Source organism: Aquarana catesbeiana, linkage group LG11 (genome assembly GCF_042186555.1).
Source record: "Aquarana catesbeiana isolate 2022-GZ linkage group LG11, ASM4218655v1, whole genome shotgun sequence".
NCBI classification, from domain to species: Eukaryota; Metazoa; Chordata; class Amphibia; order Anura; family Ranidae; genus Aquarana; species Aquarana catesbeiana.
Genome location: NC_133334.1, coordinates 167,236,774 through 167,264,083, shown reverse-complemented (window position 1 = coordinate 167,264,083; position 27,310 = coordinate 167,236,774).

Here is a 27,310-nt window from a genome sequence, read left to right as displayed (position 1 = left end):
ACTGTATCTGGTGGCAAGTGACACACTGTATCTGGTGGCAGGCTGCTAGTGGCAAGTGGCACACTGTATCTGGTGATAGGCTGCAGGTGACAAGTGGCACACTGTATCTGGTGGCAGGCTGCTAGTGGCAAGTGGCACACTGTATCTGGTGGCAGGCTGCTGGTGGCAAGTAGCACACTGTATCTGGTGGCAGGCGGCTGGTGGCAAGTGGCACACTGTATCTGGTGGCAGGCTGCTGGTGGCAAGTGACACGCTGTATCTGGTGACAGGCTGTCAGTGGCAAGTGACACGCTGTATCTGGTGACAGGCTGTCAGTGGCAAGTGGCACACTGTATCTGGTGGCAGGCTGCTAGTGGCAAGTTGCACACTGTATCTGGTGACAGGCTGCTAGTGGCAAGTGGCACACTGTATCTGGTGGCAGGCTGCTAGTGGCAAGTGGCACACTGTATCTGGTGGCAGGCTGTGGTTGGCAAGTGGCACACTGTATCTGGTGGTAGGCTGTGGTTGGCAAGTGGCACACTGTATCTGGTGGCAGGCTGCTGGTGGCAAGTGGCACACTGTATCTGGTGGCAGGCTGCCAGTGGCAAGTGGCACACTGTATCTGGTGGTAGGCTGTGGTTGGCAAGTGGCACACTGTATCTGGTGGCAGGCTGCTGGTGACAAGTGGCACACTGTATCTGGCGGCTAGCTGCTGGTGGCAAGTGGCACACTATCTGGTGGAAGGCTGCTGGTGGTAAGTGACACACTGTATCTGGTGGTAGGCTGTGGTTGGCAAGTGGCACACTGTATCTGGTGGCAGGCTGCTGGTGGCAAGTGGCACACTGTATCTGGTGGCAGGCTGCCGGTGGCAAGTGGCACACTGTATCTGGTGGCAGGCTGCCGGTGGCAAGTTGCACACTGTATCTGGTGGTAGGCTGTGGTTGGCAAGTGGCACAATGTATCTGGTGGTAGGCTGCTGGTGGCAAGTGGCACACTGTATCTGATGGCAGGCTGCTGGTGGCAAGTGGCACACTATCTGGTGGAAGGCTGCTGGTGGTAAGTGACACACTGTATCTGGTGGTAGGCTGTGGTTGGCAAGTGGCACACTGTATCTGATGGAAGGCTGCTGGTGGCAAGTGGCACACTGTATCTGGTGGCAGGGAGCTGGTGGCAAGTGGCACACTGTATCTGGTGGCAAGTGGCACAATGTATCTGGTGGCAGGCTGCTGGTGGCAAGTGACACACTGTATCTGGTGGCAGGCTGCTGGTGGCAAGTGGCACACTGTATCTGGTGGCAAGTGGCACAATGTATCTGGTGGCAAGTGGCACACTGTATCTAGTGGCAGGCTGCTGGTGGCAAGTGGCACACTGTATCTGGTGACAGGCTGTCGGTAGCAAGTGGCACACTGTATCTGGTGAAAGGCTACTGTTGGCAAGTGGCACACTGTATCTGGTGGCAGGCTGCTGGTGGCAATTGGCACATTGTACCTTTTGGCAGGCTGTGGGTAGCAAGTGGCACACTGTATCTGGTTGCAAGTGGCACACTGTATCTGGTGGCAGGCTGCTGGTGGCAAGTGACATGCTGCATCTAGCGGCAGGCAACTGTGGAAAGTGATACTCTACATCTGGTGGCAGGCTATGGGTGGCAAGTGACAAGCTGCATCTGGTGGCAAGTGACAAGCTCAGGTCCCACTGATTCTGCATGATGGTGAGTTGAACTATTTCACTATATATTACAATGTGGTAACTGAAATAATGGAATTTGATCATCCTGACACCATATCAAGCATGGTGTCAGGATGATTGATTTTAAGTACTAACACCAGCCATTTGCCTGACAAATCACCTCCACCACCGATTTCCCTGCCAACCCCGAGACTACATCCCCCACCCTCATCTTTTTTTGGGAAGAGGGGGTTGTCTCTGAATGACAGTTTGGAAATGTGGTCTCCCTATGTTGCTGCTGGTGAGAGATCGCATAGCAGGTGGTATTGGTGGTGTTGCTGCTGCTCAGAGGCTGCACAGCTGGTATTACTGGTGAGAGTTTATTTAATTCGTTTTAGCGAAAAATTGTTTGCATTTTCATTTTGTTTCCATAAAAAGGCCCACCGAAATCCTCAGCACCAGGCCCATGATGCTCTTAATCTGGCCCTGTTTAAATACATTAACCAATTCTCAAGATCAATATGCGGATTGGAGACAATAAACAGGAGGTTGTCTATGTATCTGTAATAAAAAATAGTATCTGAGCGGTGGGGGCCACCAGCCCCAAAGATGCGGAGCCTTTCCCACCATCCCATGTATAAATTGGCCGGTGAAAATTTGGCACCCATGGATGCTCCTCATCTTTGGAGGTAGTGGCCCCCGTCAAACATGAAAAAATTATGAGTCAAAAGAAATTCCAGATACATCAGTATGAATTCCTGTAGAACAGGAGAAAATTGTCCCAATCTCTGCAGAAAAAAAGAGACTGCTTGCAAACCAAGTGTATGGGGTATTGAGGGATAAAGGCTGGAGACATCGCATGACACCCAGCAGAAATTATCATCCCATATAATGGTATCAAGCTTGGCAAGTAATTGTTTGGTGTCACAGAGGTAACCAGGGAGGTCCGTTACCAGAGGTTGCAGTTGTTGGTCCACCCATTGCCCCAAGCTCTCATTGAGGGAACCAATGCCTGCGACAATGATTCTTCCGGTTAATGGAGTGAGTCCTTTGTGTAGTTTGGGAAGATGGTGAAATATAGGCATAATAGGGGACTCTGGGATCAGCATTTCCTTATCTTTATTTGAAAAAATTCCAGCAGAAACACCTCTGTCTAAAAGGGATGAGAGTTCCTTTTTAAAAGAATCCACAGGGTCCCCCCTAAGTTCACCATAAGTGTCCTTGTCTGATAATTGTCTCAAAGCTTCTTCTCTGTATGCTGAGGCATTCATAACCACCACAGAATCCGAACAATGCTGACCTAGTCCTTAGGCGCACTAGAAAATCTTATGGTGAAGGAAATTAAAGCATTTTGGGATGGATGGATCTATACCAGAAACTGGTGGAGAGAGATCTCACCAGTTTGGCAAGAAACATATCTCATAACCCTATTTCAAATCTTAGTACTGACGAGAAAGCGTCTCTCCACAGCCTTCAGAAAGATCCCTCTATAGTAATCAAAAATGCAGACAAAGGTGGAGCTGTGGTGGTTATGAATGCCTCAGGGTCCCCCCTAAGTTCACCATAAGTGTCCTTGTCTGATAATTGTCTCAAAGCTTCTTCTCTGTATGCTGAGGCATTCATAACCACCACAGCTCCACCTTTGTCCGCGTTTCTGGTATAGATCCATATCCTTGCCTCTGGAATTAATTGGGTAAAAATTGGATCTGATCTTTAGAGGCACTGGATTAGGGATAGAGGAGCCATCAGCTACATTAGGGTTCGATTCATTTGCAAGGGCTGTAAGGTCTATTAATGCACATACATCAGGAAAAAGTAAAGGAGAAAAGAAGAAGACAATGATTCATCTTCCTGTTCAGTAAAATAACGTTTCTGTAGTGTGAGCGTATGTGCTAGCTTATTGACATCAAGTATAGTGCCGAATAGATCAAAATGATTGGACAGACAGAAATTCAAACCTTTTGACAGAAGCGAGACATCAGACTCAGATAAAGGACGTGCTGATAAGTTGACTACATTCAGTCTTTCTGGGGTTTCCGACCTCGTAGCTGGTAACGATTTCCGCTGGGTTCTTTTGTGTCTTTTGCCTCCTCTTCTCGTTTTCCTTTCTTTTTCCATTTCTTTATGTTGCGGCCATGTCCGCCCTGGTTTAAAGGAGCACTGTTGACACCATGTGAGCGTGTATTTGCTGGGCTGTGATCCGAAGAGGAATCCGATCCTGTGGCTGCTAAAGTATCACATGTTATATCCCCTTCTGTTTCAGAGAAGCTAACTCTTTTTCTGGAGGGGGCTCTCCGTGATCGATGGGGACGAAAGGTGGGTTTCTTCCAAATGTAAATATTATTGGTATCATAATCCAACTGATCTTTGGTACGTTTGTCAGACTTAGTTGAAATAACTCCCCTTTCAAGCTTGTCCAATTTCTTTTTTAATTGACTATCCAGTTCCATATAGCCAGGCATAGACTGAGAGTTTGTAAGTTCCTTTTGGATCAGGGCTATTTCTATTTATACCCGATCTCGTTCTTTTTGTTTTTAATCAATTCATTAGTTTGAAAGAACAAGTAGACAATGTATTAGTCCATTCCAATTTAGTGTCCTCATCTGGGAGTTCAAAGGTTGGAAACTTCTTGATACGCAAACCTCGAGGGATTTGTTCCAATTGTAAATATTCTGTGAGTGTACTGACATCCCAAAATGCTTTAATTTCCTTCACCATAAGATTTTCTAGCTTCCGGAAAGTGCGTCTAAGGACTAGGTCAGCAGTGTTTGGATTCTGTGGTGGTTATGAATGCCTCAGCATACAGAGAAGAAGCTTTGAGACAATTACCAGACAAGGACACTTATGGTGAACTTAGGGGGACCCTACGGATTCTTTTAAAAAGGAACTCTCATCCCTTTTAGACAGAGGGGTTTCTGCTGGGATTTTTTCAAATAAAGATAAGGAAATGCTGATCCCAGAGTCCCCTAGTATGCCTATATTTCACCATCTTCCCAAACTACACAAAGGACTCACTCCATTAATGGGAAGACTCATTGTCGCAGGCATTGAGCGCTTGGGGCAATGGGTGGACCAACAACTGCAACCTCTGGTAACAGACCTCCCTGGTTACCTCCGTGACACCAAACAATTACTTGCCAAGCTTGATACCATTATATGGGATGATAATTTTTGCTGGGTGTCATGCGATGTCTCCAGCCTTTATTCCTCAATACCCCATACACTTGGTTTGCAAGCAGTCTCTTTTTTTCTGCAGAGATCGGGACAATTTTCTCCTGTTCTACAGGAGTTCATACTGATGTGTCTGGAATTTCTTTTGACTCATAATTTTTTCATGTTTGACGGGGGCTACTACCTTCAAAGATGCGGAGAATCCATGGGTGCCAAATTTTCACCGTCCTTGGCCAATTTACACATAGGATGGTGGGAAAGGCTCCGCATCTTTGGGGCTGGTGGTCCCCACCGCTCAGATACTACTTTTTATTGCAGATACATAGACGACCTCCTGTTTATTGTCTCCGATCCGCATATTGATCTTGAGAATTGGTTAATGTATTTAAATGATAACATTCTTAATTTGAAATTTACTGGAAACATCAATGCTAAAACCATAGAGTTTCTAGATGTCAGGTTAACAGGAGAGGATGGCAGGATAGTCTCCAATCTGTGTAGGAAGCCTAGTGCTGGTAACATGCTGCTACGGGCAGATTCTGGCCATCCGAAACATACAGTTAACAGCATCCCAGTAGGTCAATTTCTTAGACTTAAGAGGCTGTGCAGTAAGCAAACAGATTTCAATCATGAATCTACACCCATGGCAGCGAGATTTGAGTCCAGAGGATACTCAAAATCAATTATCAACAGAGGTCTTAAAATAGCGAATCAGGTACCCAAAGACAAACTCCTTGCTGATAGACCCTCTAATAAACAAATCAATTCCAAGAAACTCAATCCTATTCCGACCTTTTCTACTCCCTATAGTGAAGGATTTAACAAAATCAAAAAGATTTTCAACAAGTATCTTCCAGTATTGAACCATGACCCCGTTTATTCCCATATTCTCCATAAGGGCATCCGTACGGTCTCTAGGAGACCTCCATTCCTGGATAGTATCTTGTCACCCAGTCTCTTTTCCAGTGCCAGCACATCTAGCAATTGGCTAGCCATTCAGGGCACTTTCGGAGGCGGGAGCCATGGCTGTTCCTATTGTCCTTTTATGCATAAGGGCAATACCATTATATCAGCTTCTACAGGTAATATTCACAAGATACGTTCTTTTATCAACTGTAATACACGGTATGTCATGTATGTCATTACCTGTACCATATGTCGCGTACAGTATGTTGGCAGAACCGCACGCAGATTAAAAGATCGTCTTTACGATCATCTTTATGACATCGCAAAAAATCATGCCACCAATGTACCGCGACATTGGAATATTAATCATCAGAAAGACACAAAAAGCTTTACTATCCAGAGGATTGAAAAGATAAGGAAACCACTCAGAGGAGGAGATAAGTTTAATATTTTGTGCAAACGGGAAGTTAAATGGATTTTCATTTTAAATACTAGGCAGCCTGTGGGAATGAATTTTGAGTGGGATGTGTCACATTTCTATTAATGAATTCACAGAATTTTCATTGATGAATCTGCAGTAATTTTATTTAATTTTTAATTTATACCCTCCGATGCGCTGTGCAGTTTTCTGTCCAGCCCATTAGAGGTTAAATGAGATGGGTTTATTTCATTTATCTTCCAACAATAAAGTTTTTCCTTTTTTCTATTTTTTAGTGAGATATACGATTCTAACATATTCAATACTACTCAGTTACCTCAACATATTGTTTTCAGGATTACATAGGTTGGACTTGATGGACTTGTGTCTTTTTTCAACCTCACCTACTATGTTACTATGTTACTATGTATTAGGTTCCGCTATACTTATTTTATCTATTTCAGCCATTTATTTATCTACATTACTTTTTTTATTTAATTCTGGCCAGTAAAACTAATTAAATTCATCTTTAGTTGTTCATAGTAACGCTGTTGGCCCTTCGCAACACACTAGCCAGGATACATTTAACTAACAATGTTGTAGATTGCATCGGATGGAGTGAGACTCTCTCCTTGGTAGTATAGTTCAGCCTATATAAATATCACTGTTCTAGTAAGCCTTTTACGTTTGATTGTACTTCTTGTGACACTCCCAATCTCCGGGTTCAGACATTCCGAACGATATTTCTATCTTTCGCTACTCACATGATCGTGACTGCAGTATAGTCTCACCATCTCTTTTCAGTTTTTTCATTCTGTTTGCAGCGGTTTAAGTGAGACTTTTTGGTCTAGTTTATACACTCTACTGCCAAACTTCTTTCTTATTTTATTTTGTTTTATTTTTCTCCATTTATTATTTTTTCTTACATCCCATTTGAAGCAACTAAAGTGAGACTTCGTATCCCAATATATATATTTTTTTGTCATTTTTATCTTCTTTTCTTTTTCCTCTAATGTGTTTTCATTACTTCTTCCCCTGGTCATTTGTTCAATTGCTATCTGTATTATAGTTTTGTATTATCAAGGTATATTATATGAGCTACAGTTCAGGCTATCTATCTTCACATTTGCACTCCTGTGAGCTTGCATGGTTGCCTATGTTTTGTCATGAGAAATTTCACTTCTTAATATACCCCATGCGATGTGATATTTTTTGAATGATTTGAATCAGTCAACTGCACATTGCATATATAAATATTTATATATATTTTTTTCGTTTTTCTATCTGGCATCTTCCATATTGACAAGCTTTTAGCGCACGGCAGTGTCTATGTGTATCGCATGAGTTCAGCACATATGCAATAATTTTTGTTCCACACAGTGTTTTGTAAAAATTCTCTTTATTTTAATTTGTATGTAGTCATGTCTATCTATCTATCTATCTATCTATCTATCTATCTATCTATCTATCTATCTATCTATCTATCTATCTATCTATCTATCTATCTATCTATCTATCTATCTATCTATCTATCTAGATATATATATCTATATATATATATCTATATATATATATATATATACACATATATATATATATGTATATATATATATGTGTGTTTGGTATTTTCTAACCACTTTCTGCATTTCCTGTGGTTATACAAGAATAGTCTTTTGTACTGTGCGAACAATTGTATCTCATGTATAGGCAATAGTTTTTAACTTAATCAACTTTTATTAACACTTTATATCTTCTGGGTCTTTGAAGGTTAACTGTGCAATAGGTGTGGTGTTTCCAATTCTGAGTTCATTGCAAGGTGTTCTACATATTTTTAAATCACCTCCCTTTTATATGTACACTGTTGACGGCTTCCAATCTAGCTATGAGTAAGCATCAGTAGATATGAAATGCGTTAGCTGCTGTCCTGTAATATCCACTTTTTATGTGATCTGTTCCAGTATTTTTGTCGCAATAAAGGTGCTTTCTTTTTCATTGAGTGCGGCCGTCCAGGATTCATTTTCTTTCTCCATACCTTGTGCAGAGCCAGCACCTGTGAGGCCGAATAGGGCGTTAGCTATCATCCATGAGTGGCGGTCCTGGGAGCGGCTTTTCCTTTGATCATGGGGGGGGGGCTCACTTGCTGGTTGCTGCCTGGCTTGGCTGGGCTGGGCTGTGGCCTGTTCCAATGCTGTTTGGTGGTCCTCAGTGATGTCCTCAGTGTGATTCTGGGCTGAGGGCTCACTTGAGCTGGCTGTGGAGTGTGTGCTGTTGCTGCTGCAGCCTGTTGCTGTGCTGTCCCATGGGTGGCGAACTGCAGCACAGCAGATGCGGAAGGGAGGGGGGGCTTTAAAACAGACCTGGAACCGGAACTGGATGGAGGCCACACTAAAGCCGGTGTAATCGCCCCCCCACTGCCATTCTCGTTCTGGGAACTGCCTGGTAAGTGAGTGGTGATGTGTGAAAACTGCATACTATAGCTTCAGGGCCAGATTGGGAATAAAAAACAACCCTGGAAATAATTTCATACCAGCCCTATAGCATTATCATACCAGCCCACAGCATACAGTCATTATTTTCTTGCTCTTAAAAGGAAAAAACATGCATTTTAAAAGCACATTTGAAGAGTGTATTATACTCACCAGTGCAGCCTCATCAGTGCCCATCAGTGCAGCCACATCAGTGCCCTTCAGTGCAACCTCACCAGTGCCCATCAATGCAGCCTCACTAGTGCACATTAATGCAGTCTCACCAGTGCCCATTAGCTCAGCCTTATCAGTACCCATCAGTGCAGCCTCATTAGTGCCCATCAATACAGCCTTATCAGTAGTCATCAATGCAGCCTCATCAATGCCCATCAATGCAGCCTCATCAATGCCCATCAATGCAGCCTCATCAATGCCCATCAATGCAGCCTCACTAGTGCCCATCAATGCAGCCTCATCAGTGACCATCAATGCAGCCTGATCAGTGTCCATCAGCGCAGCCTCACCAATGCCCATCAATGCAGCCTCACCAATGCCCATCAATGCAGCTTCACCAGTGCCCATCAAGGCAGTGTTACGGAAATACATCACTGTCTAAGACCATCCTCGGGAATCAAGATAACATTTATTGCATATGCAAGAGAAATGAATTACATTTGCATTACAAGCTCATGTGGTGTCATTTCATTTCTGAGGCAAATATTGTGGTACATGTCTTTTTATAGGCCTTCGGACACCCCCATTTCCTGTTAGAAATGCCCAGTCAATTGTATTTTCAATTTTATTCTGAACACAACAGGAAAGGTGAAAGTATCCGTCACAGACTCTTTTATCTACATTCACAATGGTTATACAGGATACTGACTTGAAAACTCCCCAAGCCTACACAAAAATACAGGATGTACTCAAATAATGCAAGTCTAAACATATTATCACTAAGCTATATCTAAGTTATATCTAAGTTATATCTAGGTTATATCTAGGCCATATTAATACAAAATGGTGTTTTTTCATAACTGACATTTAAAGTATAATTTCTCTAATATCTCCCTCCTTTTATACTCATAATGTTAATAATTCAGATATCCAGGTTCTTTTATTTTACCAGGTATTATCATTTAAACAGATGAGTCCTTAGCGAGAGTTATAAATTCATCATCAGGTTCCAAGTATAGTTCCGTGTCGCTCTGGAGGAGCATAGTTTTTGTTAAAGATGTATCAATCAGTCTCTGAAGAATTCCCCTAATACGGAGAATGCAGCAACATCCACACAATGTAAGAACTGCGGCTGCCATGACAATAGAAATGAGCAAACTTTTTACAAGATTACCCCATTTACCAAACCATTTTTCGAAGAGTACTGTCAAGGGGTTCTCTACACCAGAGTCCTCAGCTAATTCTTCGGATAGCATTTGTAGGCCTTGTAAGGCCTTGGTGATACTTCCATCAGGTGCCGTATTGTTTGGAATAAAAGTGCAGCAGAAGGTGCCGAACATTTTGCATACCCCACCCCTTTCTGCCAGCAACATATCCAACGCTATACAGTTCTTCCACGCTGTCAAAGAGGTGGCATCCAATTGTGGTGCTATACCTTTGATAGCATCTCTGGTGTAATTCACAAACCTCTGCTGGTTGTAGTAGATGTAGTTTATCCAGTCGATGTTCTTATTGGGCTGGACCCATATGAAGAGTGAGGTGAGTCCTGCTGTCATTTGATTCTGCGCTTTAAATTAATCTGGAACTCCTCGTGGAACACCTATTTCGTCTATATACATTCGGTTGTCAAAGGATCCTTGTGGTGTTTCTCACTTAATTCGCTTAAAATAGTATTTACCTGGCAGTTTCATTGATTTATTACTCTTAGGAACTATATAAAACGGAAGCAGCAATCGGGTAAGGGCACAACTACCCTCCCATCTAGATGGTAGTCTCCTATCTCCACACAGCCACCAAACATCAGCCAATTGTCGTTTCTGTTCCTGAAACCATTTTAGTTGGTACTTAATGTCTGTAGTAAGGGTTGTAGTTTCACAGTATTCAGGAGATAGGGTGCCAACTTTTGTACTGTTCCTGTCATTGTTAGAGAAGCAAGTAAAATGTTCTGGTAATGCTTGTACTGATGGGGGTATACTTTGCATTTTAGTCTTAGGGTAGCTCTTTTTCTCATATGCACATTCCTACCCAGTAATATTTTCTGAAAACATTCTTATTATACAAGTCAAGTCTGTTTCCTCTTCAGGGAGAGGAATGGTGGCTAGTTGTGGTCTTGGGTTTGCACAAGAAATACAATCACCTAACCCCTTAGATTGGGTTGTGTATCTGATCCACTCTATCCACTCATTTTTGTCTCCAAATCCTGTTTCTATACTTAATTGTTCTTTGTAGGTAAAATCTGTTTTAACCAAGGAGGGATTAAGTTGAAACTGTGTTGGTTCTGGGGCTGGGGTGGACTAACCAGGGGTTACAACTTTAATAGTAATTCTCCCTAGTAGGTCACCCTGACTTGCCCTATATACTCCTATACCATAAACTCCAGCATCTGATACCTGTGGGTTTTTTATTGTTAGTGAGATGGGATTATACTTCCCACGCATATTATAGGATTGAAAGCTCCCGGTCCACCCTCTTCAGCTGTATATTGATATACGTTCTACCTGATCCTTCCTTTGTTCAGGGATCACGGCAGAACTAGCAAGCCATCCATCATCATCGGATGACCACCATACATCAGCCCATGTACTGCATTCTGGAGTAGAGCATAGGTATTTGCCATCAAAGACATATGTTTGATGCCCAATGTCTATGAGCTGACTGAGATCGAATAGTATGGTGTTGGTCTTACTCTGTGTAACAGTTATGGTGGCACCGTCTGGTCCCTTCGTCATCTGTCTTTCCCCCCTTTTACCCATTATGTTCAATATTGGGATAAGGTTAAGAAGCATATTAATTCCCACAACTATGCCTACTATTATCAATATGGCCAAGAGTATTCTCCCCCTCCATGTCTTGGAAAAATACCCTGGCTCGAATAAAGTCTCTCTCTGGGTCTTCCCTCCACCCCTATGTGTCCATATTGCACCATGTTCTTCCTCTGTTGTGTGGTAGTTAATTCTTAATCTGTCTTTTTGCTTAAATAGTGTGCCTTCTTGCAGTAGGTGAGATGTATCCAAGGTATCCGCTCCACGATTTTTACTGCGGTAGGTGTAGACAACAGTACTTGATAGGGTCCTTCCCACCTGGGGTCAGACAAAGTCTTTCTCTTTTGTTATTTTTATCCAGACCCAATTTCCAGGTTGTACAAGATCTTCCTGTTCTGATTTAGTCTCTTGACCTGTAAGAGAATTTGAGCATAGGAGTTCTTTAATTGTTAGCAACTTCCTCATATAATTTGCCATTTCATAGTCCATTTCCTCATCATCCTGAGCAAATGCTCGGAGTTGTGGAATATAATAAGGTTTACCATACAGCATTTCATACGGTGTTAGTCCTTTAGCAGTAGAGGTAATTCTTGTACTCAGCAATGCCATTGGCAGACACTGAACCCGGTTCTTTCCTGTTTCCTCTATCAATTTTATTAGTTTACTCTTTAAGGTACCATTGTGTCTCTCCACTGCGCCCGCAGATTGTGGGTGGTAGACACAGTGGTTTTTTAGGTCAATATTGTACCATTTACCAATTTGTTGCATTGTTCGGTTTACAAAATGGGAGCTGTTGTCACTGTAAATCACAGAGGGGATTCCTTGACGTGGAATCACCTCTTTGATTAGTACTTTGGCTACTGACTGCCCATCTGGGTGTGTCATAGGAAAAGCTTCCACCCATTTTGTAACCATGTCAACAATAATCAGACAAAACTTTTTATTCTCACATTTGTTCAATTCCTTAAAATCCATGCATATCGTGTGAAAGGGATAAGGGGTTGTGGGAAATGACCCCTTAAGGGTCTTAGGGCACCTTGAGCATGGTATCTGTTACAAAGCGGACATGTGAGGCAAACATTTCTAGAGTAGTTCGTAAACCCATATGTTGTGAACACCTTGTTAATCACCTGTACCATCCCTCCTTTTGAGATATGGGCTTGCCCATGGCTCAATAACGCAGCATATCTAAATAGTGATGTAGGTAATATAGGTTTATCTTCTGTACTTGTGTATATACCATTGACCAGCATTGCCCCTTTAGATAACCACTTTTGTTTTTCACCTGCCAGTGATGTTTTCTGCATTTCTGATAACCATGTTTTATCAATAGCTTTCCGAACCTCACCATTTTCTTGGGGATCTGTATAGTATATGTGTATTATTTGCTGTCCTTTAGCAGCTTCCTTTGCGGTCTTGTCTGCTAGTGCATTACCTAGAGTAATTGGATCTGTTCCCTTTCTGTGTGCTGTACATTTACAAATAGCCACTTGTGCTGGTTTTTGTACATTTTCTAGAAGGGCAAGGATAAGATCTCTATGTGAGATTGGTTTAGCTGTGGACGTGATCATACCCCTATTTTTCCATTGCTGGGCAAATATGTGTATAGTAGAGAAAGCATATTGGCTGTCAGTATAAATATTTATTTTTTTCCCTTCCCCTAGACTACAGGCCCTGGATAGGGCAATAATTTCAGCTTGTTGTGCAGAGTAAGAACTGGGAAGGGTTCTGGCTACAATGACCTGGTCATGTGTTACTATAGCATATGCCGTTTGATTTACCCCTTTATCGTGCTTTTTATAAGACCCATCAACAAAAAAGGTAATGTCAGCATCTGGAAAAGGAACATTAGTGAGATCCTTCCTAGGGCGTACCCGTTCATCAATTTGAGCTATACAATCATGTGGATCCCAGTCACTAGGTGTTGGTATTAGTGTGGCTGGGTTCAATGTGGTACACCTCTCGATTGTAATGTGCGGCTGTCCCAGAAGAGTAGTCATACATGATAGATGCCTGGCTGGAGATAAATAGGAGATTTTGTCTTGTAGTAAGATTACTAAAATGGCATGTGGGACCTTAAGTACCAGGGGGTGGAACAAAACTATCAATGCAGAGGACAGTATGGCCACTGAGGCTGCTACTACAGCTTGTACACAGTGGGGCAAACTCCAGGCCACTGGATCTAATTTAGTTGAATAGAATGCAGTTGGTTTGTGCTTGTCCCCATAAACCTGTGTGAGAACAGAAGTCATGTACCCTTCCTTACAATCTACAGTCTGATAAAAGGTTTTACTGTAATTGGGAAGGCCAAGCACAGAGGAACCCACAATGAGGTGCTTTACCTTCATAAATGTATCCTCTGCTTGCACATTCCACTGGATGGGATCTTTTGCAGACATTAGTGAACCATAGATGAGATCAGAAAGAGGCGCCACCTTCGTAGCATAATTTGCTATCCATGCTCTACAGAAATTTGCCATGCCAAGAAATGACATCATTTCTTTTTTGGTACGTGGTTTGGGGGCTTGAAGGATGGCCTCTTTTCAGAGCTCATCCAAATGTCTGCCTTCTTGAGATAAAATTTAACCCAGGTATTTCACCTTTTCTTTCCACAATTGTAATTTGTCTTTGCTGACCTTGTGACCTTGGTCTGCGAGGAAATGCATCAGAGCCAAGGTATCAATTTTACATTGTCGCTCCGAAGGAGCCGCTACCAGAATTTCATCCACATTCAAGAGAATTTGGCTCCCACTGGGAGGTACAAACCGAGACAAATTATTGGACATTTCTTGTAACCTGGTGTATGTGTACTTTTTTTTTTTTTTGTACGTAAATGCAAACCAGAACTGACTGTCTTTGTGTAAGGGAATGGAAAAGAAAGTGTTACTGATATCGATGACAGAAAATACCTTGTTCTCTGGGTGGAGGTCATTCAGGAGGACATGCGGGTCTGGGACCACCAGGGTCCTTGGTAATACGGCCCCATTGACCGCCTGTAAATCCTGTACGAGTCTCCACCCATCTTTCCCTCCCTTCTGCTTCCTAACTGGGAACAAGGGTGTGTTGCGTGGTGAATCTGGGCATTCAATGATGACACCTTTTGTTAATAATTCCTTTATCAAGGGATCTACTCCCTCTTCAGCGTCTTTCCTCAGTGGATATTGTTTTTGGTGAGGCCTCATTGTGCTTTTAGGGGTTATTTGGACTTCACTGGCTGTTTAATTAGGCCCACGTCCGTCTTTCCTTTTGACCACAAGAAATCAGGGACGTCTTCCTCTTGGGTCAAAAGTGTCAGTCACTGTCTTTTGTCACAATTTTTAATCATGTGAGTTCTGGGTGTACACTCAACAAACCACGCTAATTTGTACCTCTGAATCCCTCTGGAATTTAGTTCCCCATCTGTCAGTTGGACCCAGTCCATGATAAGTTCTCCTAGCTCATACCTTTGGGTTCCGGGTGACCGAAACATGAGGTACAGTATCCTGCCTGTATATTTGCAGAATAGGCTTGGGTAGGAGACAAGTAGCCACGCTATTTTCTTCCTTATCACAGTACAGGCATTTTAAGAGAACTTCAGTGTTAATGAGACTCATTAACTGTTTCTCATAGGACTTATCGGGCCCAGAGGTCTTTCTGTAGTACATGGTGCAATGGAGGTTTGTCTGGACCTTATACCCCTTCCTCACAGGCTCTTCTTCAATTATTTCTGCCAGGGTTTTGGATATATTTAATCCCTCAGTTTGCAAATCCAGGCTGTACCAGTATCGGGGCTCATTATCCATGGCTGTGATTTGTTTTTCACACAGCCAATGGGCTCTGAGACCTCCCTCCACTGGTATGACAGAAATATCAAAAGCGTGTAACATGTCCCAACAAATTAACAGGACATTTAGTCAAAATTACAATTTTACACTGAGCCTTTTTACCTGTCTGTGGATCTTCCACAGTAAGGCCTTCAGACACGGCCTCCTGGTGCATCAACCCATTTGCAGATTTTACATATACTACACCTTTTTTCTTTACCCCTGGGGGCATATCCAGCAGGTGTATTAGGGTCCTACAAGCCCCAGTGTCACAGAGAAATGTTGCCCATCTACCCTTCACAACCAAGGTTATTTCTGGCTTGACTTCAGCATGCAAACAAGTTTCAACAGTGCACACATCCAAAATCTCAAATTCTTTCTCATCATTTTCCTCTGTATCTCTCTCTGCAGACATACCGACATCTTCTAGTCATGCTTCTTCCTCTCTGTTCGACCTGCATTCTCTTGCTAAGTGCCCTCTTTTACCACACAGAAAACACTCCCCCCTCTTCTTTTTCCCCTCAAAATCCTGAATGCGGGGCCTTGTTCGGGTGTTTCCCATCCTTCTATTCTCCTTCTCAATGACATACACATCATTACCTTCACCTACCATAAACACTTTCCCTTTCTTTACTTTCTGTTTTGATTGGAAGTGCTGCTCAGCATGCCTTGCATACTCAATCAGCTCCTGAAGTCTGCAGATCCTATGGTTGATCATGTGTTTGGTAACAAAACTTGATATGGGGCAAGCAGCCCCTTCAAGATTGCATTCTTTAGCTGTTGCTGGGCTATCGTTCACTTGATATACTGGGACTTCTATTCCAGAGTGATTATTGAAAATCTCCCTCATCCTAACAATGAAATTGTCCACTGTTTCCTCTTCTCCCTGCACACACTGATTTATAATGGACCAGTCAGCTCGACGTATCCATCTATTCTCTATCCTTGCTATAAGAGCATTTCTCCTGTTTTCGAGTACTGCATCATCATGAGGCAACACAACTCCCTGGTTATTTAATCCACTCCAATCTCCCACTACATGATTCCAGTCGGGACCCAAGATTTGTCCGATGAGACCTACTGTCAAATCCCCGCTGCACACATATCAGTATCTGGGGAGCTGTCAGCAGTGGGGGCAGTGATAGGGGCTTTTATTCCCCACTGCTGACAGCTCCCCAGATACTGATATGTGTGCAGCGGGGATTTGACAGTAGGTCTCATCAGATTGGCTATTGAGCCTGTCACTTGTATAAATACCGGCCCATCATAAGGTAGATTACGCCCTCAGACGACGTCCGGAAGTGACGAAACGCGTCAGTGACGTAATTTACCGGAAGTGACGCATGCGTTCCACGCACCGGAGAGGAACCAGGAAGTGTGTGTTTCGCTACACACATTGAACGCTCTGGAGGACCTCCCGGGAGCCGGGATATCAGGTACAGTGCACTTTATAACAAATGCTCTATTTTTTGAATCTCTGGTACGCAGATTTTAATAGGGGGGATATATTTGGATGTTTTGAATAAAACTATTTTTAACAATATTATGCTATGTGGATATTTTATTCCTCCCGTATGTTATGCTGCATTAACCGAGAGTGTTACTGACATCTGGTGGCCGTGCAGAGGAGGTGGAAAGCTACTATTGATAACACCATAAAGGCTTTTATGTGCTGAATTTCTGGTGAGTGTAATCCCATTGGGGTTGATTCCCCCTCACGCGGTGATTGTTTTGGGTGTAAGAAGCTCCCTACTCTTACAGAACACAGCTGCTCAAGCTTTCCTAGATCTCCTTATCCACTGGGTTTTCCTTTTGTTAAATGTGTCTGGGAAGTTCTGACACATAGCGCTGCTGCAATAAGACATTAGAGACTTTGCATCATTTTTTTTATTTCTTATGATTTTATTGCCTATATACACATATATCTAAGTTATATCTAGGTTATATCTAGGCCATATTAATACAAAATGGCGTTTTTCATAACTGACATTTAAAGTTTAATTTCTCTAACAGGCAGCCACACCAGTGCTCATCAATGCAGCCTCACCAGTGCCCATCAATGCAGCCTCACCAGTGCCCATCAATGCAGCTTCACCAGTGCCCATCAATGCAGCCTCACCAGTGCCCCTTAGCTCAGCCTCACCAATGCCCATCAATGCAGCCTCATCAGTGCCCATCAATGCAGCCTCATCAGTGCCCATCAATGCATCCTCACCAATGTCCATCAATGCAACCTCACCAGTGCCCATGAATGCAGCCTCACCAGTGTCCATCAATGCAGCCTCATCAGTGCCCATCAATGCATCCTCACCAATGTTCATCAATGCAACCTCACCAGTGCCCATCAATGCAGCCACATCAGTGCCCAACAATGCAGCCTCACCAGTGCCCATTGGGGATTGGCTGAATGTTCGAGACGAACATAAATAGAACAAACAAACAAATAGGGCACTTGTGGAAAGTTTGCACAGTCCGGAGCTCCCCATAATGCACTGCAAGATCGCAGTGCATTGATGGCTGCTGATTGGCCAAAACATGCCAAGTGCATGCTTTGGCAAACCTGTATACTTTGCCAATCACAGCGCGATGCGCCCTAAGAGCTATGATTGGCCAAAGACAAGGCTCGGGGGCTAAGTCCACATCCCACACTATATAAGGCTGCCTACACAGCGCCCATATATAGTGTTTATGAATGGAGATTAGGCAGGGTATTTAGTGTAGTGTGTGGTCAGTCAGATTAGTGTATATAGCACAGTGTAAGGCAGAGTATATATGACAGTGTAGTGTAGAGTATATAACAGTGTACTGCAGAGTATATAGCACAGTGTAGGGCAAAGTATAGCACAGTGTACTGTGGAGTATATAGCACAGTGTACTGCAGAGTATATAGCACAGCGTAGGGTGGAGTATATAGCACAGTGTCCTGTGGAGTATATAGCACAGTGTAGGGCGGAGTATATAGCACAGTGTCCTGTGGAGTGTGTGGGGCAGTGTATATAGCACAGTGTACTGTGGAGTATATAGTACAGTGTAGGGCAGAGTATATAGTACAGTGTAGGACGGAGTATATAACAGTGTACTGCGAAGGATATAGTACAGTGTAGGACAGAGTATATAGAACAGTGTACTACAGAGTATATAGCACAGTGTACTGTGGAGTATATAGCACAGTGTTCTGCAGAGTTTTTTTTCATTTTTTTTGCAGTATCAGCTTCTGTTGCTGCATTACTAGTACTCCCCCTTCTGTGTTGCAAGTGTTACACCTTCTGTGTTAGCACAGCAGTGGTATACTGGATTTTTTTTTGGTGGCGCAGCAACACTTATGCCGCGTACACACGATCGGAATTTCTGACAACCAAACAGTGGATTTATTTCCGACGGATGTTGGCTGAAACTTGTCTTGCATACACACAGTCACACAGCCTCTTACTGTTTTTGGAAATTCCGATCGGCAAGAACGCGTTGACGTACAACATGTATGACGGGACTAGAAAAAGGAAGCTCAATAGCCAGTGCGCCACCCTTTGGGCTCCTTCTGCTAATCTTGTGCTTATCCCGTGTTAGTAGAAGTTTGGTGAGAGACGATTCGCGCTTTTCAGCCTCATGCTTTTCAGATCGTTACTGCTCTTCAGTTTGTGTTTGTGGGTTCATATCTGTTTTTTAGTGCGTTTAGTCAGTTCGTATCTGTTTTTCAGTGCGTTCTTTTATAGTTCGTATCTGTTTAACAGTGCGTTCTTGTCCGCTCGTTTCTGATTTTCAGGTCCCTCTTCTCAGGCATTTCTGATTTTCAGTGCGTTCTGTTAGTTCATTCTGACCAGCCGACCGTTTTCTAGCCATGTTGTGGGTACGTACTCAACGAAGAGTTCGTGCTATGAGGGGGCTCGGTGTTGGGGTTCTTATTTTGACCCAAGCCCAGTCCATGAACAGGGGGAGCAGGAGTTCATGGATGAAGAATTGGTTACTCCAGCGTGACCAATTCTCACACATGCCTTTGCTGCGGGATATCCGTGAGAATAATCCTGATGATTTTAGGAATTATCTCTGGATGACGGACCCTGTTTTTCACCGTTTGTTGGCTTTGCTGTCCCTTATATTACAAAGCAGGACACCTGCATGCGGCAAGCCATCACTCCCGAGCAGAGGCTAGTCACCACCTTGCGGTACTTGGCGATGGGGAGAAGTCTGCAGGACATCAAGTTCTCGACAGGCATCTCCCCCCCAGGCTCTGGGGATCATTATTCCAGAGACCTGTTCTGCCATCATTCAGGTCCTGCAGAAGGACTATATTAAGGTAAGTTTTCTCCTTTAACATCACATTCTATGTATTTAATGTTTGCTAATGTATTGTATTTCTTTCATCATTCCCTAATTACCCCCTAAAATGTGTACAAATGTGATTTTTGTCCTTAAATTCAGGCAAAGAACCCTCCCTCCCCCCAACCACTAAGTCAACCAATACCAATCCTCTATCTGCTGACTTTGCCAAACCCATACACATTATACCTATCTCTTTTGTGGTCAGATTTATGGATGAATTCACCAAAGCATGTAGTGTAAGTGCCTGCCTGAATACTTTCAAATGGTACTGTTTAAAGTTTTGTTCTCCTATTATCATGATAGGTAATTGCAGCATGTAAAATTGTGCTTCAATAGGATGACATGCTCCTCTATTTGGAGGACACTGGCCCATCATTACAGATGGCCCTTCAGACCATCGAAGAATTTGGGAAGCATTCGGGTCTACGCATAAACTGGTCCAAGTCACAAATTCTACCCATAGATCACTTTTCACCGCCAAAATGCTCTGCGTCCCTACCCCTTCATAGGGTGTCATCAATTCAATATCTAGGAATAAAGATAACTATAGAGCCCCTTGAATACATTAACAACAACATAGAACCGCTATTCACCTATCTAAAAACATGCACACAATCCTGGTCCAGACTCCCATTGGGAGTGATGGGAAGGATCAATCTAACCAAAATGATCCTTCTGCCAAAGTTTCTATACATGTTTTGGCATTCTCCGGTTCTAATCCCTTTAAAAACTTTCAAAACATTGGACAGCATCCTCAACACCTTTATCTGGGGATCTGGCAGGCACAAGTTGGCATGGAACACTCTCAAAAATCCATCTTTCTTGGGAGGAACGGCTCTACCGGACTTCCACTCTTATTACATAGCTGCCCAGCTTTCCCACTTCTATCACCTCCACAAAACAGATGGACCCAGATATCATACCCTCACATGTCAAAAGCCACATAACAATGCACATTCTCCCCTTCCAGTAATATTTAGGGGCAAGGGAGGCAGGGGGGGTATAGACAGTCGAAACCTCTTACTGTCCCACCACAGACGCATATGGGAAATCGCGCTCAAAATGACTGGAGCTGACTTCTTTCACTCTCACACACCCCTCTGGTACAATCCCCAACTAAGGGAACTATTGCTGATTCCAGACGTGGATGTCTGGGCAGCGAAGGGGATATTATACCTGCATCAGGTAGCAACCCCACTTGGAATTCGTAGTTTCCAAGCATTAAAGGAAGAGTTCGAGTTACCACCCCACATGTTTTTCAGGTATTTACAAATGAGACACGCCCTCCTGGCACAATTTGCAGACGGCATCCCAAACCTACAAACCTTACCCATGGTAGACATAATAATAGGCGCAGACCCCTCCAAACTGATATCTTCTTTATATCACGTATTACGGACTAGACTCGGAATAGACACGGCCAAAACTAGATGGGAGGATGATGTAGGCCCCATAGAGGACTGGGAGGAGATTCTGGAGAATAATAAGAAAGTTTAGGCTCTCAGAGCGATTGACCCAATTATATATCTTGCACAAATCATACCTTACACCGGTAAGAATAGCCAAGTACCGGCCAAGCCAAGATCCACTGTATCCGAGATGTGCTGGCCATCCATGCACGTTTTACCATTCAATATGGGCCTGCCCAGAGATACAGAATTACTGGGCACAAATTATACAATTTTTGCATGACCATATGGGATTGCCCTTACAACTGGACCCCAAAATCTGCCTATTGGGTTTACTTCCAGACGTTACAATCAATCAGTTTCTTGCCACCTTTCTATATGAAACCCTCTTTAGCGCAAGGAAGCTGATAGCTAAATATTGGATGAGAAACACTCCTCCTACTATTCACGCGTGGATAGGGGAGATCAATTCAACATTACCATATAAGAAGGTTATATATCAACATAGAGGCTGCCCTGCTAAATACCACAAGGTCTGGGACAGGTGGTTGGATACCCCTGATACAATTACTGAATAAGCGCATATTTAAGAACATATAATGAGTGACCAGGGTCACACAAGGACACGTGAAGGGACGTTGTCATATTGAATAAAATTAAAGAGTATAACCTGTTACAACAAGAGAAGACAGAAGCAGGGACCAAATGTATTGTGAAGTAGATATCTAGTAGAATGCTCATATCAAGTGTTAAATATGTATTCTCCTATTGTATTGTTTAACTTGTACCGCGCCTGTATGCTTGTGCTTACAAATAAACTTGGTTTACAAAAAAAAAAAAAATGTGCTTCAATTAGGACAGTGTGTGTTCATATTTTTGTATTATGACACTTCTTACCTGTCCAGTGAGCTGCTAATAGTATAAGTAAGGAGGGGCTGGCCAAAGTAGCACACATCATTTATGCATTCAGCTCTCAATGAAGTGGAGAGGGTTACCTGTCCAAAACACCCCCCCCCTAAAATTTTTAAATTGGCCATCGGGGGGGGGGGGGGGGGGAATCTGATAAGTGGACCTTATATTTTTGTCTTTAAATACTCCTTAAAATAAATGTTATACTGATGTTGGCCAAGAATGTTTGTGTCTAATACTATTTTTTTTTCTTGTTTGACTCCACAGTTTCCTTCAACTCCACAGGAATGGCAGACTGTGGCATCCCACTGTGCCCAGTGGTGGGACTTTGCCAACTGCGGAGGGGCAATTGATGGGAAACACGTCCACATCATGCCACCCCCCAACTCGGGGTCATACTATTACAACTATAAGGGGTTTAATAGTATAGTGATGTTGGCAGTGGTGTCGACGACATATGAGTTTCTCTATGTGGACTAGGGATGAGCTTCGAGTTTGAGTCGAACCCATGTTTGACTCGAACATCACCTGTTCGACCATTCGTCGAATTGCAAACGATATGGGCCGTTCGCGCCTAATTCGAGTGGAGTGTCACGGGCCAAAATTCACTGCGACATCGCAGTGCATTGCCGGCTGATGATTGGCCAAGCATGCACTATGACCCGCATGCTTGGCCAATCACAGCGCTGTGTGTACAGAGAGAGCCGTAATTGGCCAAAGCCAGGGTGGATTGTCCAATTATGTCTCAGGGGGTTTAGTACACGCCCCACACTATATAAGGCCGCCTGTGGAGAGAGATAGATAGACAGAGAGACAGTGTCATTTGATTTAAGTTAGATAGAGTAGGCAGGTCAAGTCAGTTAGCAGCACTTACAGTGTATTGTGTATATATATATATATATATATATATATATATATATATATATATATATATATATATGCATCCCAGGTGTTATATATATATATATATATATATATATATATATATATATATATATATATATATATATATACACACACACACACACTGTATTCAGTTTAGCTAGATCAGTTCCTGTAATTCTCTTCCTAAAATACTGACAGGCAGGCGTTTTTACAGTATATACAGTAATGCCCCGTACACACGGTCGGACTTTGTTCGGACATTCCGACAACAAAATCCTCGGATTTTTTCCGACGGATGTTGGCTCAAACTTGTTTTGCCTACACACGGTCGCACAAAGTTGTCGGAATTTCCGATCGACAACCACGCGGTCACGTACACCAGGTACGACGAGACTAGAAAAGGCCGGTTCAGAACCAAGCGCGGCACCCTTTGGGCTCCTTTTGCTAATCTCGTGTTAGTAAAAGTTTGGTTTGGTGAGAGACGATTCGCGCTTTTTCAGACTCGTGGCTTTCAGATCGTTTTCTGCCGTTCAGTTTGTGCTTGTGGGTTTGTATTTGCTCTTCAGTGCGTGCAGTCAGTTCGTATCGGAGTTTTCTGTGCGATCTTGTCCGCTCGTTGCTGTTTTTCAGGTCGCTCTTCACAGGCCTTGCTGTTCTTCAGTGCGTTCTGTTACTTCGTTCTGAGCAGCCGACCGTTTTCTAGCCATGTTTCGTATGCGTACTCCTCGTAGAGTTCGTGCTGTGCGGGGGCTTGGTGTTGGGGTCCTGACCTTGACACAAGTCCAGTCCATGAACAGGGCGAGGAGGAGTTCATGGACCAAGAATTGGTTGCTTCAGCGTGACCAGTTCTCTCATATGCCTTTGCTCCGTGAGATCCGTGAGAATAATCCTGATGATTTCAGGAACTTTCTCCGGATGACGGACCTCGTATTTCACCGTTTGTTGGCTTCGCTGACCCCCTATATCAGCAGGCAGGATACCTGCATGAGGCAAGCCATCACTCCGGAGCAGAGGTTGGTCGCTACCCTGCGGTATTTGGCCACAGGGAGAAGCCTGCAGGACTTGAAGTTCTCGACAGGCATCTCCCCCCAGGCTCTTCTTTGTGGACATTTACTGCTTGTGTTTGTTTTAGCTGACCCTAGTGAAAACGAATAAAATCAAGAAACACTGCGCTTGCTCTGTCAAAGCAGCTCACACACAAAAAGGAAATTTGTAAGGAATATGGATATAAATAGTGTAGCGCTAATATTGAACAGAATCTCAAAAAGCATAATATCCAACTATGACCACCATAGATCTAACAAGTACTACCATAGAGGTTTCAGATGAATGTATATTCACCTCTAAGGAAATCTAAAAACCAATAAAAGCTCAGATTCCAATGGTGATGTCTGTACATTCCATAGCTAAATCAAATGGGACAGTAGACAGAAAAACAACAAAGAGAATATATATATGGCCATTTGATTCATAACTCTATATATTCTAAATGGTACTGGAAAGAGTCTCTATAAGTGTCTAATTTATATAGAAGCTGTAGAAGTCCAAAATGGGTGATGATATCCCCACGTCACATAGAATAAAAAGAGATGGTAGACACTGATGGAGGCTTACCGGAACCGTTGGACTCACAGAGATATATATCCCTTGAGTCAGAAAAGCTTGTGTTGCCACCGGGCAATATAGTGAGATGTCACGCTAGACCAATACGGAATCCGGATGCTGTGTCCAAAGCTCCTATCAGACTTCTTCCGTGCTTGACCAAATTTCGTAGTGGCTCATAGAAAGTAAAAAAGGGGGCCACATAGTGTAATACCGTTTAAAAGAAATAAAATTTATTGTGGTAGAAAACTTACATGTTCCATGATAAAAAAAGCGCTTGAATTAAAATTAATGGCAGGCAGTGGAGTCTCCCGACGCGTTTCGTCTCATTAGACTTCCTCTGGGGTACTCTACCACCGCTGCCATACTTACTTATATACCCACCAAGACCCCCTTTGATGAGAATCCGGCATGTGCCCCTTGTTTACTCGCACTTCCGGGTGTCGCCAAAATGGCGGCCCCGCGTGCGTTCCAAGCCTCTTTCTGATGGCTTCTATGCGTTCCAATCATCTCTTGTGGGGAAATGGGGAACCAAAATGTCAATTTGTTGTTAAAATATTAAATCATATGAACAATAAATGCCGCCGGTGCTGGAAAAAAGTAGGAAATAGTACTCTATTATGGAGAAAGACAACCGGATCACCATCCGGAAGTGGTTAAAGCCGGATGCCCACTCGTCATGACACGTTCGAACTCTGCTTCCGCCCATATGAAGCGCAAGCCAGACGGCTGTTCGCCGTATGCGTGTCACGCCTCAGTGTGGCGGACGGCGTGGCGCGATGTCGTCATTGACAGTCCGCTCCTCAACGCATGCGTACCACGTCTCAATATGACGGAGAACGCAATGTCGTCATTGGTGGTACCCTTTAACAACACGCGTACCATTTGTATAGTGGTGTTCTATTTATAGAATGCATGATATGTATTTAAGGTGATAACAAAAAATTCGTGTTAAATCAAAAAAAGGGTTTTTTTGCTATAGGACTAATCCTAATCTAGCACAAATGGTACGCGTGTTGTTAAAGGGTACCGCCAATGACGACATTGCGTTCTCCGTCATATTGAGACGTGGTACGCATGCGTTGAGGAGCGGACTGTCAATGACGACATCGCGCCACGCCGTCCGCCACACTGAGGCGTGACACGCATACGGCGAACGGCCGTCTGGCTTGCGCTTCATATGGGCGGAAGCAGAGTTCGAACGTGTCATGACGAGTGGGCATCCGGCTTTAACCACTTCCGGATGGTGATCCAGTTGTCTTTCTCCATAATAGAGTACTATTTCCTACTTTTTTCCAGCACCGGCGGCATTTATTGTTCATATGATTTAATATTTTAACAACAAATTGACATTTTGGTTCCCCATTTCCCCACAAGAGATGATTGGAACGCATAGAAGCCATCAGAAAGAGGCTTGGAACGCACGCGGGGCCGCCATTTTGGCGACACCCGGAAGTGCGAGTAAACAAGGGGCACATGCCGGATTCTCATCAAAGGGGGTCTTGGTGGGTATATAAGTAAGTATGGCAGCGGTGGTAGAGTACCCCAGAGGAAGTCTAATGAGACGAAACGCGTCGGGAGACTCCACTGCCTGCCATTAATTTTAATTCAAGCGCTTTTTTTATCATGGAACATGTAAGTTTTCTACCACAATAAATTTTATTTCTTTTAAACGGTATTACACTATGTGGCCCCCTTTTTTACTTTCTATGAGCCACTACGAAATTTGGTCAAGCACGGAAGAAGTCTGATAGGAGCTTTGGACACAGCATCCGGATTCCGTATTGGTCTAGCGTGACATCTCACTATATTGCCCGGTGGCAACACAAGCTTTTCTGACTCAAGGGATATATATCTCTGTGAGTCCAACGGTTCCGGTAAGCCTCCATCAGTGTCTACCATCTCTTTTTATTCTATGTGACGTGGGGATATCATCACCCATTTTGGACTTCTACAGCTTCTATATAAATTAGACACTTATAGAGACTCTTTCCAGTACCATTTAGAATATATAGAGTTATGAATCAAATGGCCATATATATATTCTCTTTGTTGTTTTTCTGTCTACTGTCCCATTTGATTTAGCTATGGAATGTACAGACATCACCATTGGAATCTGAGCTTTTATTGGTTTTTAGATTTCCTTAGAGGTGAATATACATTCATCTGAAACCTCTATGGTAGTACTTGTTAGATCTATGGTGGTCATAGTTGGATATTATGCTTTTTGAGATTCTGTTCAATATTAGCGCTACACTATTTATATCCTTTTAGCTGACCCTGACAGAAATGTGTGGAGTCCAGAAAATGTCATGATTGTGTAACCTTATACAAAGCACTGTTGGCTGTTATTTACTAAATGCAAAGACACTTTTCACTACAAGTGCACTTGCAACTGCACTGAAACTGCACTTGTAGTGCAAAGTGGATTTGCCCTTAGGAAATTACCCCCATTTTCTCATCAAACAACAATTACATCACCCCAAAAGTGTTGTAGTGTTGAGACAATAATCCACACATTCTTGATGAGCAATCTTTTTAATACCAGCACAATCACATGTGCATTTACCAAAGGTTTTTCTGACAAACCAACATGTTTGTTGTATAACAATTTTTGTGGTGTCATTATCCAAAATCAAAATGTGCATTTTATAGAAAACAGGCCTGTGTAAAACCCACAAGAAAGACACAAATCTTGATCTTACAAAGTTCACATTTGGTAGAACTGGAAGGCAATATCAGACATGAGTATTTAGGAACTGTGTTTGATATAGTGTTCAGATGGGGGGAAATCACCCCAGGAAAAGCCAAATTTGGAAGATGCACACAAATTTCCCAATGTCAA